Here is an 11,832-nt window from a genome sequence, read left to right as displayed (position 1 = left end):
TGACCTATAGTAATCGTGTGCAAACGATAGCCCCGATTATCCGGGTTGTTGGAAGCACATACATACAGGTCAGAAGACTACAGTCAACAGCGGCGCAGCCACAGAGGAGCACTTCTCTTCATATCACTGTCCCATCGATTAAAAATTACCGCACATTACTGCTGAGCACGCCTTTCCATGAGGCCCCTTTTCTTAGACCGTCCGTCAGCCTCCTGTTTCTGTAGCATTGGAACCATCTACTGCAGTTCCTCAGGGAATTGGTGCGACTGCCAGCAATGACTCTGGATGGATACTGGTTGATTATAGTGGGAGTTGCTCACGTAAAAACATGCCGTCGTCGTTTTTATAGTCAGAACGAGCCCTTTCCTGTCTCTTTCCTGGATATTTTCTTTCCATCCATACAGCTCCTTGAAAGAAAACCTTCTACATATTCTTCTTGTATTTGTTCTTGTCTAAGAGCTCTTCTACCTCATTAAGTGTGATAGAAGTAACCCGCAATTACTAACAGATACCCAAAACTTGTGGGTTGAGGTATAGCAATAAAATGATAGGGATGCGTGAGCAGGAATTTAGAGACTACGCTGAGGGCTATAGGGAACGTCGCAACTGCCTCCTAGCAATGATGCAATTAGGAAATTGATCTTCTATGCCTTCCGTAACAAACTTTCATTGTGGATTTCGGTATTTGTGCTAGCTCTTCAAAACCGAGCTGCTAGCACTATTGTTGTTCAGATCATCGTAATGGGTCTTCAGCCAACAAGTCATGTAGCCTTAGCGATATCCCTTAAAAACTCAGACAATTTGAACGTGTGTGCGGAAGGGCAAATATCTTTGCCAAATAAAATTTCCTTCTAAAGGAATGTGCACCTCACGAGAAAAACAGGGTAGGTATAAGTATACAATACTAGATTAATAAACGCAATTGCTGCATTGCGGCTGAGGTACGAACCAACGAAAAAAAAATTGGTGAAAAGAGCGTCAATATTTAAACGGAAACTCAAATTCTGTAAGTTGCTTATTATGAAGATTGTAACCAAAAAGTCAGATTCCAAATTTTTGGCTGACGTCACTTTTTGCTTGTGTTAAGGCCAATTTTACAATGTAAAATGCTGTCTAAATCCAAACGTTTTCGTGTCCTTATGCTTCCTACTATATGATGGTTGTTTCGACCTTTCAGTGATATAACGTATCAAATGTATGTGTAAGATTTATGTGCAGATATTTCACAATATTTGAAGTAACGCTCAGTTTCGCGGTAGCAACAAAATTGTCTAGAAAGTCCAGGAAGCAGTGAAATTTATTTAACGTCGCTAGTGTCACCATTAAACTCATAGCTGCGCCGGTTACACTCAAATGAAGTACATTGCGCTATTCCCCCGCCTGGTGCTGTTTTTTGCCGCAGTTGTCGAGTGAGTATTTTCAGATAGGATAGCTTAATACAAACTTTTGAAACAAGAAATGCTTCACATATTTGATGTATATAACTGACTCTTAGCTGGAGAGGCACTATCGAATGAACTGTAATGTCATGATTGATGTCATGTTACACATGAACATTGGTTATTCTGTACGCTCTTCCTGCTTCCTGCCAACTGCGCGTTTGGCTGCAAACAAAACAGGCATGGTTATGACCTCGTGTTGTAATTACAAATCACATTCTCACTACCATTTCTTGCGCGCAGTGTGTTAAGTATTTGATTGCCGAAAACAGGAATCTTAAGTGTACTTAACCTAACACCGGTGACTAAAACAAATGCTGTTTTACGTTAAGGTATTTATGGCTGCATCCCGGCCTCGGCGGCAGCTTTTCGATGGAGGCGAAAAGCAAGGCGCCCGTGTGCTGTGCGATGTCAGTGCACGTTAAAGAACCCCAGGTGGTCGAAATTTCCGGAGTCCTCCACTACGGCGTCTCTCATAGCCTGAGTTGCTTTGGGACGTTAAACCCCACCAACCAGCCAACCATTAATGGCTGCCACTCGTGTTGCGTTGGTTAAATTCTAAGACGACTTACCAGCTCCGATTGACATACTTAACATCGGCAGTTTGATTGTGTTCTGGACAAATACTGCATTTCATTGTTTGCAGAAATGCACTGTACAGAAGGTGCAAGCTTGGACTCCGGTGTATAAGATGCCTTCTTTCTGTGCGCAGTTCTTAAAGTGTTCGTCGGCATGAGAAAATCCAAAGACATTTCTTCAGGAAGCATTGTTTATGGCCGACAGACAAACGCGAAAAAGTGAGATAGCAGTAGACGTAAAGCATGAAATAGGCAAAAAGCATAAAGCATGTTGCGTCGTCAACTATTTTAAAGGTTTCTAATGCTTCAGTTAGGGCGGCAGCTTTAAAGGGAACGGTTTCCCGCCAGGTGTGGGTAAGGATTTATCTGCTGTTCAGTGTCTTCTGATAGAGCTAAATCTTACCGTAATATAATTGTGATCAATTTCAGTGAAGCGATCTAAATGACATAGAAGCTTGATTTGATAAGAAGTTAAAAACAAACAACAATCAACATTGGGCTCATACAGTTGCAACTAAATTTTGTTATTATGTTTACTGCTGCATCAACTAAAAGGTTTAAACTTTCTCGCGTTTTACGGTAAAAACAGAACAATTATATACAGTTTTAACTACAATCGGCAGTCACACTATATTTACTCTAAAAGAAATATTGCTTCGTATTGCATCTTATCCTTTTTTTGGATGCCGTAGGTTCCCATTCACATGCTCAGATAGCTTTGTTTGAATTTTTTCATGGTCGATAAGAATGGTTTCATAGTACTCTGTAGAGCAGCCACTTGTGGAAATTTCGTTGAAATTTTCTGCTTTTTAAGAGCGCTGAGGTAAGTCTGGTACTCATTGTTTTCCCACGTTTTCGGGACTTCTTTTTGCAAAGCAATTACATTTGCTTCCCGTATTTTCTACTTTATACAGCAATTCTGCTGATGCACAAAAATCAGTATTGGCTTTACTAAAGTGACGTATCTGGTCATGGCCGCACGTACCCTAGCGAAAACACCGTATGAGTCACAATAACCTCATAGAGATTTCTCATACTAAACTCATACAAATATCATAAACCTCATATATTTCTCATACGTTTAACGATATTTGTACGAGATGATATGAGATTTGTACTAGTTTAGTATGAGAACTCTGTATGAGGTTATTGTGGCTCATAGGTATTCTTCACTAGGGTATGAGCACTGCTGTTACCAGGCATAGTTATTAGTCTTACTGAAAATTTCTCTATGAGCCAGTTATATGAAATTATAGAAGCATGCAGACCATATTATGCTGAAATGTATATTGTGAGCGCAACGCGTGAACTTTCACCTCTTTCATCTGTATAGATCCATCATCATCATCATGATTATCATCGCTGACTGCTGCTCGGAGTGTCGCGCGGTGTGTGCCAGCTGGTTCTGGAATAGAACAGACGTTTTGTGCAAGTGCTGTCCCACATGTGGCGGAGGTGCGATTCGTATTCCCCACCTCTCGCTTTAGACCCACCTACCGTTCTCCCTGGAGCTCCGTTCAGGTCTTCGCTTGCGTCAACGGCCCTGTGCTATGGATGAGGGCAACGGTGCTCGCTCACTCCCGGCGTCTCCTGCTCCTACTGCGGCTGCCGCTGCCTGGACTGTCACCAGCCGGCAGTGCGATCCTCAAATGTTTGCTGGCCTTCGCGGTGAAGATGTCGACGACTGGCTCGATAACTACAACAGGGTCAGTACATTTAACCGCTGGGATGACGCTCATAAACTGCTCAATCGCGTCTTCTACTTGGCTGACGTAGCCACAACCTTGTTCCCCAATCACGAGGATGACATCGCTGATTGGCCTACATTCACGGACCAGCTAAAGAAAATTTTCGGCACTCCGGCTGGTCGCTCAGAGCAGGCAAAGAAAATCTTGAGGCTCGTCTCCAGCGCCCGGCGAGCCCTATACATCGTATATCGAGCACGTTCTGGCCCTTTGTCGCCGTGTCGACGCTGCTATGACTGAATCTGAGCGCGTTCGGCACTTAATTAAGGGCATCAACACTGCGGCTTTCAATGCTTTCGTGGTTAAAAATCCGTCGTCCGTGTCTGACATCACATCCACATGCCAACGACTGGACCAGCTACAGTCGTGCCGCCTCGTGCAAGACCCCAGTGATGGTGGCTCCCTCATAGATGGAAATGTGCGGCCCCGTTACACAAGCTCGTGTCTTCCCAAGTGTTTTACACCTGGTTCACTGAATGTGAAGACGCTTTCAAAGCTCTCAAGCAGGCACTCACTTCCACTCCTGTGCTTCGCCATTTTGACGCTAACGCGCCCACCATGCTTCACACAGACGCCAGTGGCCACGGTATTGGCGCGGTTCTCTTGCAACGCAACACAGTGTCTGAAGAGCAAGTCGTCTCTTACGCCAGTCGTACGCTTACTGCAGCTGAGCGTAACTATACTATTACCGAGCAAGAGTGCCTCGGCGTTGTTTGGTCGGTTCAAAAATTTTGACCTTATTTGTATAGCCGCCACTTCACCATGGTCACAGACCATCACGCACTCTGTTGGCTGTCATCGCTGAAGAACTTATCGGGTCGACTGGGTCGCTGGGTACTACGTCTTCAAGAATACACCTTCACCATCACTTATAAATCTGGGCGAAAACACCTCGACGCTGACGCCCTCTCTCGCTGCCCATTGCTACCTACTGACGCGGCCCCACATATGGTATCCTCTCCCTCCTGCCATCCGAGTCAGCCTTCTGCTGGCCACCTGAATGTTGCACCCATCGCTATAGCTCCACTCGAGAACAATGCTGATTTCTCGTCCCTGCAGCTGACTGACCCTTACTGCCGCACAATCATCGCTCGCCTCCGTGGACAATCAGTTGTCCCAAACAGTCGCTGGCGCCGTCAGCTTCGTCGCTTTCGATTTCACAATGGAACACTTTACCGCGACGTTTATCACCCTACGGGTGAACACTGGGTGCCCGTTGCCCCCGCTCCCTTCGTTTTAAAATTATGGAGGCTTACCCCGACGACCCCACTGCTGGACATTTAGGCCACTTTAAAACTTACGACCGTATCAAGAGCCGCTACGTCTGGCTTGGGCTTTCTGCCACCGTCGCCAAATACATTTCATCATGTCCGTCTTGCCAGCATCGAAAGCGTTCAACATCCCCTCCTGCTGGCCTACTGCAGCCTGTACCTTACTCATCTGTGCCTTTTGACACGGTCGCCATTGACTTGTTTGGTCCTCTCTCTTTTACGTCAGACGGCAACCGTTTTGTCGTCACTGCCATCGACCATCTAACGCGGTACGCTGAAACCGCACCTCTTCGCTCCGGTGCCGCCACAGAAGTCGCCGATTTTTTCCTGCGTGCGATAATTTTGCGTCATGGTGCTCCTCATATTCTCATTAGCGACCGTGGAAAGTCTTTTCTTTCTCAAGTCCTTGAGGAAGTACTGCGCGCAGCCAACACCGTCCATAACACTTCTTCTAGCTACCACCCTCAAACCAACGGACTCATCGAGCGGTTTCATCGCACTTTGTCCGACATGATATCCATGTATATCGCTCCTGATCACCGGAACTGGGACAACGTTTTACCTTTCGTCACCTACGCCTACAATTCCGCTGTTCAGCGCACTACTTGTTATAGCCCTTTCTTTTTAGTTTATGGCCGTCAACCATCTACAGTATTCGACACTACTTTCTTCTCTGCTCCCTCTACGTCTGAATCTCTGGGCGAAGCGTTTGCCACACGTATGGCCCAGTGTCGCCAACTTGCCCGTTTGAACACTGAAGATGCTCAACAAGAGCGCAAATCCCTGTATGATCAACGCCATCGAACTCCCTCCTTTTACCCCGGTGATGAAGTTCTGTGGACACCAATCCGCATTCCTGGCCTGTGTGAGAGTTCCTCCATCGTTACATTGGCCCCTATACAGTACTCCAACAAACGTCTCCGGTGAACTATCGCGTCATTCCCTCGCACACCATCGCAGATCGACGTCGTCGCCCCGAAGAGATCGTCCACGTCTCGCGCATGAAGCCTTATGCCCATCGTTCCTCATCCCTGTAATCAGCGACCAGGGTGGCCGCTCTTTTGTCGGGGGGAAGATTTGTGTGAGTGCAACGCGTGAACTTTCACCTCTTTCATCTGTATAGATCCATCATCATCATCATCATCATCATCGCTGACTGCTGCTCGGAGCGTCGCGCGCTGTGTGCCAGCTGGTTCTGTAATAGAACAGACGTTTTGTGCAAGTGCTGTCCCGCAATATGAATAGTACGACTACTTCCTCGGTAAGTTGCTGCATATTGTGCATCAACTTACCCACCAAAATGTGGCATGCAGATCTGGCGTGGCTGTCCTTTTCTTGGCTCTCAACAAACTGGCAAAGCTGTGTCCACGCATCTGTGATGGCAAAAAACGTGGATGTAACAAAAATCACGAAACGCCGTTTGTGAAGTGTTCCTCTGAAATGATTACCTGTATTCCCTTCCCATGTCATGTGGAAATTTTGCGTCGGTAAAACCTGCCGTTGCGTCAATGACCAATTAGAGGAACAAGCTCAAAAGCTAAATAAACTTGACAGGTATGCACATTTAGTTGCTCATGTAAGTAATTGCAATGATGCGTGGCAGGGTTTGATCGAACAAAGATTCTCAGCACAAGTTCAGACCAGGCTGCCCGTGTTTGTTTAGAAGCCTATCACGGTAAGGAAGCCTGGCTGTGATGGTATCAGCACCCCGTCCGTAATTCTTTTTTACTCTGAATTTCACAATCTGGAATGTGCTCACTACTGAGCACATTCGCTTGTCCTGTGTCGTTAGTCTCTATCTGAGTGTGTGTGTTTTGCTGAAATATTCCGCGGCTCACTATATCCGCTGCTTAAAAAGTGACCTTACAGCAAAATAAACACTTGTTGTATGCATTAGATAAAATAATGCTTTATAAGTTTTGGTACCAGTAATAACGCAAACAAACAGAATGTAATTACTATTAACTGGCAGAGATTTGTCATGTCAGGCGTTCTTTAAATATATCGGGTGCTCAGTCAAGCTGATATTTGAAATCTGATACCAAAAGAGCTAAGCATTTCTTGCAACATTTGTTACCATCTCCACATGAACCTGATACTGAATATTTTCTAGAACTGGGGAATAAGGAGATTTACGATGATCGTGCGGGGCGATGTATGGCTGCTTAATAATACGCCTAATTATTGCACAGTAGAATAAGAATATTTGCAAAGAACGGCATGCATTTTGGAATTATTTAGTAACGACTATCCACCCTATAAATCGACAGCTATGGTGTCCACCACTTTTAAATTATTTGTTCAGGTAGGTACAGTCGCAGTAAAAGATATTAGAACAAATGACTGGCAGCTAGAGCTGCGACATCTCGCCATGGGGCACTGCGGTTCGCAGGTATACCTATCGGGGCGTTCTCATTTTCGCAGCACAAGGGAGGACGGCAGGAAGAAACTTTCTCATACGTGTCACCACCCGAGCGTAAACGTTCCTCGTTTATGCGACAATTGCGTGTGACAGTTCTTTTTATCGCAGTTCTTTGACAAGCAATTGTTTGTTTTAGTTTATTTTATGTCAGCAAAAATAAATTTCGCTTAACCTCCCTAATACTGAGGAATGCGAACTGCCCCTTACTCTGGTTATCAGCTTCTTCGTAAAACGCAGCGACACGCGTTATGATTTCGGTGATCTGGTGATCTGCGATGCGCGCTAGTATCTTTTACTCGCGACGTTACTGTTCCACTACATTGCAAGAAATTCAAAGCTGAAATATATTAAAATTCTCAACATTTCCTAAGTCAAGTTGTGTGATGGGAGGCCCTACGAAAATAGTTCACGAGCAGGGCTATAGATGTAACATCTGCCTATAATAAGTTTTTAGACTCATTATCGAAACATCATATGCTGGGCATCAATAATTTATGTTAGTTGCCTCCTGTAATTTCAGTAATATTGGTTTGGTATACTTTATGCACAACCATACTCGATGACCTTAAAGAACACTTCAAATTGCTTATATATACGCAGTAAATGACGTCTAGCAATGCTGCCTGCTGCTACACCACTTCTTGCTATACTGAGTGCCATCGCCGGCAAGCAGTTGGTATCGCTCAAAATATACGTGAGGTATTACGCAGTTTCATTTTAAGGCGTTATTCCAAAATCAGCACTTCGACATCTGCATTTGATAGAGCATTTAAATTTATCGTTAGATTTCGCGGGTATCTCCAAGCATAGACCGTATTTGTTTGTTAAAAAAATGTTGCGAAATGGTCTTTGTCGACTAACCTTGCCCTCTTTTTCCTAAAATAATGTGTGAAAAAAAACAGTGCTATCCAATTCGCCGAGAACATTTATCAGACGCCAATGTAGAGACACGCGATTATATTGTAGGCTGCCCCCGTAGGCTTTTCTAGGCATCGTTTGCCTCAAAGGTTTGCACTCCAAGATGGGATTATGAGCATTAATAACAACGCCGTATCTTTTTTGATGACATTCTGTTCCGGTCCGTCCCACGTTGCTGAAGTTCTTGTTTCCGGGGGTTTTCTGGAGTCTATTTTGAAACTACATCAGGCTATTTGAGACTACCTCAGCAAACAACATTTGATGACGATATTCATGGATGCTCTCGGGTGAATCATGTATTTTTTTTAATAACTTAGCCCAACCGATGTCATTGCATTTTTCTAGAATGAATCTATTTACAGTATTGACAGAGCATTAAGATGGCGTTTAAAAATGGTTGCATGCTTTGATTTAGCGAAGATTGAAGGAATGCTTGTATTATATTGTAATTAGATGGTGGCTGCGGCTAACTAAATATTTGATGAAGGGTATGTAGAATCTGGCTACCGACCGATTGGTACGGTACGACAAAAATTTTCGGGGTCGACAATGCGGCACTTCTGAACTTCGCTCCGGGTTTTATTTGGCCTTCGGTTCCATGAAGTCACACTTCAGATTACCTACAGTAATTTTAAAGTTTTTAGTTCTCATCTCCTGTAAATTTGCAATATATCTGCCGTCTCAAATGATGTGCTTCATAATATTTCAATTTATTCTGTGTGCCACTACAGGACGAAAATTTTGTAATAGAAGTTATTCTTTATCTTGATTTCACGCATGGTTCTTGTTCACTAGGCTGCAATAGATATCACCTACTCATGATCATTATATTTCCCAGTTTTTCTCTCATAATTCATAAGGGCTGCCCTTATGCCCATAAGAGCAGCAAGCTATAAAAATGTTGGTCTCTTCTCTTACAGGGCTGGAAATGAGCCGATTAGGGCAAGGAACCATTGGCGTTGCCTAAAAGTCGTAAGATGGATATTTACACCCATATCATTTTAAAATGGTGCAAACTGCTCTAGAGACAGCTTTACACTACATATATATTTCCTTCTAGAGGTTGCCTTTGATGCCCTAAGACACACGGGAAAAAATTTGCCCACTTTCCGCTGTATTAAATGTACTTGTGGAAAGTAATCGACTAACAGTTTAGACATACGTTATATCACATCGTAGCTTTTCAAGAAAACTGTGTGGGTGGAGTGATGAATGTAACTTCACAGTTCTGGAAAGTAATCCTCATATATGCAACAGTATGAAGACCCAACGTAAAATGCTTCATTTAGTTTTTTTTTTGATAAAATTTCAGCGTCCTCTATGAAAAAACGTTCTGCTTTCGAGAAGTGACCAGCGCAGGCACTCAATAATTTATTACTTGGTCATAAGGGGTGATATTACATGCTGACATAAATTATTTCAGTGCTGAATAGACAGCGGGGATGATCATGTAGTGAGCGTGCAGGACCTGGGTGAGCTAGCTGGTGCGCTGGAAGGAGGCTGTTGGCATGGACAATGGACAAACATGACAGGCCGCCTTGCAGCGTAGCGTCATAAGGCAATGTAGTGTGACATATTTTGGTGTTGTAAGGTTTCCTCATCACATGACGGGACGAAAAGAGCTGGAGTGTGAACGGCAGTTCACAGCGCGCTGCCTTACTAGAAGGCATTTGCAGAAAACTGTATACAAAAGGAGGAATGGGGCTTGAATCAGCTTTTTGTATGTCTGCCTTAGGAGGCAGTCCACACAAGAGAAAATAGCTAGCACTGACGGATGTCCTCAAGATGTAGTTTGTCGACGACTAAAGCACAGAATGTTCATGTGGTCGTACCCCTCAACGCTTAATAAATTTAAATTTCCTCTAATTTTAATGCGATTGCGTTAATAGAGATCTGCTCTTAACAAAACCTACCATCGCCATTGCCAGCTCCAGAGTTGTGATTGAAAGATCGCTAGAATGGCTTTGGCAGGCAGCAGATGGCAGCGTATATCAGCGAGCTTGTGGTGCTCCATGTGTATTTGATTTTACGAGACAGCAAGACAGAGCAGCACTTGCGGGCGTTTCCAACTCAAGCGCCGTCATACAGATGGGAGTATTGGACTGAATCCGTTCCCTAAATTCTTAGACCCGAGAGAGACACGCCGCCCTTAAGCTAAAAATGTATTTTCGTAAAGCTTGGCTAAAACAATCTTTCTCCATCCCAATTTCCCAAGGTAGTAAGCAACCTTAACCTCCAATTTTTTGACCTCTCCTTAAACGCGGACTGAGCATTTAATGTTGCTTCACACATCAACTACTAGCCACGGCAGGCAGCCTGCCTTTTACGCTGACTACGCGGCCTCCGAGGATGGCTATAGCGCACAGTCGATTAGCGGACGCCTAAATGTAGCGCTTATAGAGGCACACAATAAAGATTTCTGTTTTTAAGGGTTTAAGGAAGTGCGGAAAGCCGAACCTAGTGATGGTAGCCACTAACACTCTCGTGTCATACTCACAACCCCAGAGCTTAAGGGTTCGCCTCATATTCACCATTCACGTCTTCAGTGTTCAGATTTCACAGTGCGTGTCTGAATTTTTATGAGGTTTAATAGATGCTATTTTCAGGGGAGAATTTATGACACTAACAAGAAACATTGGTTATAAAAAACATGAGAAACTTTGCACCTTTTGTAACAAGAGATCCCCTCTTAAGGGGCTCAAATTTCGCTATCCAACCTCTCCCGCGTTCGTTACAGCTGATGTCGGTTGGAACGTTAAACTACAAAAACCAAAAAATGATGGGATCAGGCTTGCAATTGCTTTTGGTCAGCTTCAAGGAAGGGTTATTGTTGCCCTCATGCTGATCTGCAGTGATCTTTGAAGAGCTACCAAACGAGGCACCCTCCGAGTATGTCATTTACCCTTCTTAAGAACATCCTTGCTGTTTGATTGTACGATTCGGAATTTGGCGCTCCCCAGAAAAGACATTGCGTGAATGTTTTTTGCTGTTCAAAAAGACAAGATTGCTCACTACTTCCTTTCATTCAGTATCGCACTCTGTTATTCTTGCCTCCGGTGTTGCTAATTCGCTTTTGCCAACATTACTTAATTCACAGCTATTCTGGCATCTTTGAAGGCATATGGAATGGAATGCCATCTCACCTGTAATATAGTGAGAATGGTTTTAATTTTACATTGTGAGGTTGACCCTAAAACGCAAGAGTTTTCCAAACAATATGCCGGGCGGTTACATTTTATTGAGCTACCCAGGAAATATATCTTCACCGTTTTCAAAATTGAAACAGCCATTTCTGAAACCGCATTTAAATTTTGTATGTCTAAGTTCTGCATAAAGCCTATTTTTTACATAGCGATATTGTAGCGCAAAACAGACAGGACAAACGAGAAGACCGAACAACACGAGCGCTACTTCTAACAAAACTGTAATACACACATGCACCAAATTTATTCGCCAAAG

At 43.9% G+C, this 11,832-nt stretch overlaps 1 long non-coding RNA gene across 1 annotated transcript in view; it reads left to right on the top strand.

Moving 5' to 3' along the window:
* LOC146174471 (uncharacterized) overlaps positions 1 to 11,832 on the top strand; it is a 55,635-nt gene that overhangs the window by 27,046 nt on the left and 16,757 nt on the right. Inside the window, exon 2 of the long non-coding RNA XR_014701784.1 lies at positions 9,294 to 9,345. This is a non-coding gene — a long non-coding RNA (uncharacterized LOC146174471). The remainder of the gene's footprint in view (positions 1 to 9,293; positions 9,346 to 11,832) is intronic.

Source organism: Amblyomma maculatum, chromosome 11, assembly GCF_055883805.1.
Source record: "Amblyomma maculatum isolate TAMU_Amacu chromosome 11, ASM5588380v1, whole genome shotgun sequence".
NCBI lineage: Eukaryota > Metazoa > Arthropoda > Arachnida > Ixodida > Ixodidae > Amblyomma > Amblyomma maculatum.
This window is presented reverse-complemented; position numbering and strand designations above follow the sequence as displayed.